Source organism: Camelus dromedarius, chromosome 4 (assembly GCF_036321535.1).
Source record: "Camelus dromedarius isolate mCamDro1 chromosome 4, mCamDro1.pat, whole genome shotgun sequence".
Lineage (NCBI taxonomy): Eukaryota > Metazoa > Chordata > Mammalia > Artiodactyla > Camelidae > Camelus > Camelus dromedarius.
In genome coordinates, this window is record NC_087439.1 from 93,307,289 (window position 1) to 93,314,699 (window position 7,411).

A 7,411-nucleotide genomic window follows, 5' to 3' on the forward strand; every position below is an offset into this window, starting at 1 on the left:
TATTTCATTGTAACTTACCATTAATTTCAAGCTGATGCCAATGGAACAGGACACTGTGACAGGCTAATGGTTTCCTGCCCCGTGCTGATGGCAGCTGGGATGTTTATTTTCCCAGCTGGAGACACTGATCTTGTGGCCAGGGGTCAATTACAAAGACTACCCAGTGAATTAGGACTAATATAAAAATATTTTGCAAAAACATCGTTCGGTTTGACAAAAACGTGATAAATGTTCAGTGAGTCTTTTTTTTTTTTTTTTAACACAGAGAATTCTCAGTAGGACTGCCAAGAATAAACAGTGTTTCAGGCAAACAGAGGAAAATGAGCAATTTTCTAGAACCTACCACACGCTTTAAAGAGTTACCGGGATTTGGTAAGGTGGAGACACACTTTTACTTATTTTGTTAACTGAGTATGGAGGTACAGAAAAGAACCAGGATTCAAGAAGGGCCATCAGAAGACCCAATTCTCAAATACCTGGGTCTTTCCTAATGAGATCCTTAACCAACAGTGGAGGGAAGGAAGAAGACTTTGAACAATCATGAATTTCCTCAATCGCTGATCGAAAAACATTGTATGAAAAAACTTTTCACTCTCCTTTCTCATAAAAATGTCTATTTAAAACCCCTTCCAGCCAACTTCTACACCATTTTCCCATAACCACATAACACCACTCTCCACCCCTGTCCCCTCCCAAGCTCTCTGTAACAGCACAGAATCACAGCAGGGCACTCCTTTCTGCTGAACGTCTAGGATGCTCCGGATTGCTCCCGACACACCATCCACAACCCACAGAACTTGAGCAAAGCGCCCTTCTGTCTGGCCACAGTACAGAGTTTCCTGGCTTGTGATCTCCTGATCTTTTTCTAGCGTGTGATTCCAGCAAACTGGCCCATTATATCTAAATTTAAGTTACAAATATTTCTATGCCTAGAGCCAATTTCCTCTAATTTGCCTCTTCAGTTCCACTAGTATTTTTTTTAAGGAAATTTAAGAAGTTATTACAGAAAAAGATTTCCCTTTTCTTTCAAAAGGTGTGGCCAGAATATTTGCATGACTCATGGACTGTGATTGTTGAACATCATTATTATCAGCAGAGATGTATTGATATCTCTTGACCAAAGGTCAGGCTTTCTTGCAGGACTGGGAAGAAATGTCAGCACCCCCATGTTCATTGCATCATTATTCACAACAGCCAAGACATGGAAGCAATCTAAGTGTCTGTCAACAGAAGAACGGAAGAAGAAGACAAGCGATACATAAATATATCACACAATGAAATATAAAACAGCCACAAGGAAGAAGGAAGTCCTGCCATTTGCAACAATACGGATGAATCATGAGGGCATTAGATAAGGTGAAGTAAGTCAGAGAAAGACAAATACTGTACAATGTAACTTACTTGTGGAATCTAAAAAACAGATCGCTGAACTTGTGAAAAAGAGAGTAGAATGGTGGTTACCAGGGGCTGAGGGTGGAGAACTGGGGAGATGTTGTTTAAGGGTGTAAACTGGAAACTAGTAGATAAATAAGTCCTGGAGATCGAATGCACAGCGTAGCGACTCTAGTCAACAGGGCTGCAGTATAAACATCAAAGATGCTAAGACACTAGGTCTTAATTGTTCCCACGGCAAATAAAAAAGGGTAACTATGTGATGTGATAGAGACGTTAGCTCACACTGTGGTGGCAATCATCTCGCAACATACAAATGTATCCGATCAACATGCTGCCACCTGAAACGTCCAGAATGTTACACGTCAACTGTATTTCAATTGAAATTAAATAAAGTTGAAAAGCAACTGATTAAAGAAGAAAATAAAAAGTGAGGCTTTCTCAAAATCACATTGATCTTGAGTGTTCGCTACTGGCCTTTTTATTTTATTTAAAAAGCCCCAAACGAGCAATGAAAAGATTCTAATGGAAATAAAATGATAGCTGCACATTATTTTCCCTTTATCTTCCTATTTTCCACTTTCCTCTCCACCCGTACCCCCATTCAAGCTGATCTATGTAGCCTTGAGCTGAAGGAGGAATGTGATGGCAAAAATGAGCAGTGAACAGAGTAAACATGAAAAGTCTAAGCCTGTGGGACTCGAAAGGGTTTCAAGCATGGTCCGAACGTTTGAGGAACAGGAGTAGGATCTCCTCAGTGGCAGGAAGGATTCTTCTGGACTGGGGGCAGAGGAGATGGGAAAGAAATAAACAGAGGGCAAACGTGGGTATCTCAGGAAGGGCTGCCTGCAGTCCAGCCGAGGGGATGTCTGCGTCCCGGGGGCCGCTGAAGCAGAAGCCTGTCTCTTCCCCCACCTCGATGCTGAGAGCTTCACGGAAGGAGCCAGCTGGGCAGACAGGTAGGGCATGGCAGCAGCGTCAGTGCCCTCCAGCCGGGCCAGCGGGAGCACGTGTGTGGTCAGACACAGCTGGCTTTGTAGATGCATTGCTGTAAACGGAGGGACCACGGGCACCTCAGGAAGAGGTGCTGGAAAGGATTTATTTTAGAATAGGGACACCTGTATTGGGTGACTCGAGTGGGAGTCTAGGAAGCGGGACTCCCATCTGGATTGGATGCTCCCAGGAGACAGAAGGAGGACGGTGAAGGGAGGTCTGAGCTGTCACTGGCCAAGAAGCAGCAGTCAGGATGTCAGCCACCAGAGGGGGTATCTGGTCATTTTGTGGCTTAGACAGTGGCCATGTTTTGCCTGTGTTCAGACATGATTACAGAGCAGGCTTGTCTGATGGTCCCAGAACTGCCCTTGTGTGGTGCTGGTGCGGTGACATGATGTTCAACAGACATGCCGGCCCAGCCGTGGGTGCCAGGCCGCCGGCAGCGCCAGGCCAGCTCCTTTCCCAGCAGCGGCCTGTGCAGAGCAGTCCCCCCGGGCAGACGAGGGCACCTCTGCACGAGGTGATGACCAAAATCTAGACAGTCCTGCCTTCCATCCTTAGTAGAACACACAGTAACACGTAATTCCCCAAGGACCTGCGTTCTGCCTGGAAGAAGGGAGGGAGGCCCAGGCAGACAGATTGCTTCCTCCACTCCAGCAGAACTGAGGGTCAAGACAGAAATTAATATAAAGCCAGAGAAAGAAGTAAATCGTATTTCCTGCATACTTGAACTGGGACCAGAGACTGCTAACATTGCATGTCTATACCCTGGGCTCGTTACAAACCCTAAAATCAGAGCCGTGTCATTTGGAAGCAATGGCCCTCGACTTCCAGAGGTCACTGCTGATTTCAGAAACACCTGTGGCTTGAGAAGGAATTTAGTTTCAACGTTTCCTGTGGAAAGTTCTACGTTCCCCAGACATAGCAAAGAGGGTGGGCAGGAGAAATGAGGGGCCAACGGTGATCTGCAGCTTACATTTAACACTTACTGATGACTTTAACTCTTTCATTTTCAGGAAAATTCCTAGAAAGGATTAGGAGGCATAGAGAGATATCTGTAAGGACCTTAATACAAGATTAGAAATTCTTTCTTTTTAAAAAGGTGGAAACTTAATTCCCAGAGAGGGAAGGGCAACTCCTATGACACCAGGTCTGTGTGTCAGGACAAGGGCACCAGATACCCCATCAAACTGACAGTCGCTTTGAGCATCCATAAACCCAGCTGCTCAGGACGTAAGTCATCAGAGGACTGGCGTGCACAGCCAATCAGCAGAAACTCTCCGGAGCAGGAGGCTTTCCAAGGCCACCGCAATGCATCTGCATAAGAGACACTCTTCACCTGTTTACTTTGCTTGTAGCAAAGCTCACCATTTCCAGCAAACTGCTCCCAGAAACAGAACCAATGGCAGGCAGTGCAGCCGAGGAGGGCGCCCAGCCTCTAGGGCTCTAGAGGAACCTAGAGAAGGCAGTTGCTCCGGACCTTAGTCGCCAAGAGCAGGTCGAGGTCTAGAGAGCCAACAGTGACAAAGAGAGGAGGGAAGCCCATCCGTGGCTTCACCTTTAGACTGAAGACAGCCCTTCCCACAGCCTCGCTCCTGTGTGAGGCTCAGGACACACCTGGCCCAGGGGAGTTGTGCCTGAACCGGCGGCTGAGCTTCTTGGAGGGAATGGAGTCATGCTGGAAGGATGGACAGTCGTCTCTGAAGTGGGTGGTGACCAAGTCCTTCCGGGATGGGAGCCGAGGCTTCACGGAGACCAGCAGGATCCGGGCAACCTACCTGACTGGGAGAGACAAGAGTTTGGACCACATGGTAAGCCTCCTTCCCAGGACAGGTCTTCCTAGGTCTTCCCATCCTGGGAGACCAACTGGGACAGAGACTACGCTCCATCCTGTGTGGTTGGGAAGTCTGTGTTTGCTGGTGCATTTGTGCATATATACATGAGAGAGATAGAAAGACAGAGAGAGACTGAGAGAGAGGTGGAGGACAGGCTGCTTCAGCATAAAGGCAGAAGGCGTACGTGATCAAGAGACGGTCAGTATCAGTGATAACGAGGACTGCTTGTCCTGCGTGCTTGACCTGGAAATAATGAGGATGCAAGGTCAGGCGGACTTGCCAGCTTGACTTCAGAATAAGTTCTGTTCCATGAGGAGCAGGGGTAGCTGAAACCAGGACTCAGGTGGGACAGTGAAGGAGAAAGAGAGAAGATGATGGGAGACCAGCCACAGAGGGCTTCTGGGCTCTTGTAAAAGGTGGACAGCAGGTGAACTACAAGGAAGTAAGGAGGTGGGAGCAATGAAGGAAATGTTCCCACCCTTCTCATTCTCCCAGTGTCTTCAAGTGACTTCAGGTAGGTGGAGTCCCTGCTGATAATGAACTTGGTGGGTAAAACCTCTGGGATCACGTAAGCTTGCTACATACATACACACACACACACACACCATACAGATACACCAACCACACACACAACTCAACAACACGTATACCGCATACACAGAATACACCCCCACACCACACACTCATACACATATTAACACACATACATTAGCCCCTCAGTTTTTCTCTGGTTCTCTCTGAATTTTCTCTCTAAATTTCTCCCTGACCTGTTTCTTCAGGAGCCCGCACGTGCTAGAAAGCCAGCGAGAAAAATAGGCTGCCACTTCGCGTTTTGTAAATCGTTCCTCTTTCTCCGTTTCATTTGTCTTTTATTGTCAAAGTTCATGGAATGCCGTCCTGTGGAAAAGAAAATAATTGATGGTGCGGGAGGCGCAGAGGAATGCTATCAGCCCCGTTTGCCTCTGGGGAGGGATTTGTAACGAGAGCTTAGACAAGTGTCCCACTTTCCAAGCTCCTTTCCAGCCCTTCCTGTGTCTGAGGTCAAGTGCCTGCCATCCGGAGCTCAACAGCTGGGGTTCTCGTGATGCGGGTCAAGCCCCCTCCCGACTGCAGCCGCAGAGAAGAGCGTTCTGCCTTCTTGACCCTCCCTGGTAAGACCTGGCCGGACCCCTGTGCTTTGCCCTTAGACGTGACCCCTCTCCTGCCAGCTGGACGAACATCCCTCAGCTCCCCCTACAGTTCAAATAGTGGCCACGTGCACAGCAGCTCCTTCCTCTAAGCAGGCAGCTGATAAAGAATCAGCAAAGCGGGCAGCCTGTAGATGTGCGCATGCCGCTGTGCCCCAGCAGATCCGGAGGCTCTGTCTGCTTTCCGAGTCAGGCGCCTTGCCTTCTTAGATGTGACAATGGAACGCTTTCCTTAAAACTGGGTTTATAGCTAAGGAAGCCTTTTCCTGGGTCTCCGATGTTTATGCTTTTCAAATTTTCCCAGCCTCCTCCTTTGGAAGAAAGGTCAGTTGTCTGAGCACAGCCCATGGAGCTGGAGAGAACTTCTTTTAAGTGCCCAAATTCTTCCCTTAGAAACAGTCCTAAGAACAGACTTCACAGTGCAGCCAGAAGTCATCTAGGCAGTGGGCAATGCCACATGAGCAGCATCAGATTCACCTACTAGGATATACATGAGCTGAGGAGGTTCTGACGGTCAGAGTAGAACCCACTCAAAGTTAAATAAAGGAGCAGGAAAGAAACAAGCAAAAGAAATCAGATTGATGGATCTCATTCTAAGCATCTCCCCTAGTGTGATCTTTCATTTCATGGTAAAGTCATGGGGAAATGACTATTTCTAAAGAGGTGAAGGGCCAGAATTTAGATGAAAAATATCTAAATAGGCCTAAACTATTTTATTTTCTTAGAAGTGTCCTGTGTTATACTGTACTTTTATGTAAGACCTGGGACTTCTAATTGTCCACGCTTCATTCAGCTGCCTACAGTCTCACTCGTGCTCTGAGAATCACCCCAAAGACACCCCAGCTGAGTGAGCCCTTTCACACGGAGCCGGGCTTCCTCCCAGGTCACAGCCTCCTCTCCTCCCTCAGGGCCCGGGTGGCATGACACAGAAGTCAGTGGGCCAAATAAGAGCAACCACCGGTGTCCCTGGAAGTGACCAGACGCCTCACGAGCAGCCCCACCCGACCCTCGCCTTCAAGCCCCACAGCCGTGTGGTTTTCCACTTGACATGTTTGGCTTTCACACAGGCATTTTTTCATGGAGACAGGGCTCTGGGTCAGCCTCCCTGTTCTGATACATCCAGTCCCTGGGGATTCTCTGTTCCTGTTTTAGTCATTGTGCAGACAGGTCCTAGCTGTCAGCCCTTGTCTTAGTTTGGGACCCCCTAAGGGCAGGCCCAGCCACAGACTTGAGTACAGAGAAGTTCTGGGGGGGGGGTCACCCTGAGAAGTATGGGAGGGAGTGGGGAAGGTGAGCAGGCATACGAGGGAGCCCCACAGAGGGCACGTGCATGCGGTGTCACCTCCACGGGCAGCTGCAGACGACCCCTGTGTCCTCCTGCAGACCATCCTTCCGGTGGTCCCTCCCCCATCCCGTGGATCCCCAGAATTTCTGGGATCCCTGGGCTTGGACTCAGCAAGGCCCACCGTGCCAAGCATCTCATGGACAGATTGGCAGCGGGATGTAGGTGAGAAACTGTCAGCGGGCAAAGACCTGTCAGGGACACGTGTGTGTGTGTGTGTGTGTGTGTGTGGCGGGGGCTGGGTGGGCCGGTGCCCGCCTCTGCACCAGCTGACTGGCATCAGTTGACTCAGGCGCTTGGTTCATGGGTTTATGCAGAACTCGTATGTCAATCACATTAAGAGAGAGAAAGTCTCCTGGGTGGATTAGGAAAACAGAACTTCCTGAACTGAAAAGGAAGGGAAACAGAGCTGCCTCCACGTGCTCCCTTCCTTTTAACTTGAACTTAGTGCCTTGCTGCCATCTGGGGTGTCGGTGCAGACTGCCGTCCCTGCTCCAGCCCCCTGCCCGCGCAGACCCTCCCCACCACGGGGAACCAAAGGACGAGCAGATCCGAAGAAAGAGCTTGAATATTATGAAAGCGATTTTTTTCCTTTGTTTTTCTTGGAGCATGAGCTCCTTCTGCCTGGCTCCCAGAGAAAGGGGCAGGCAGGGCTGGAATTA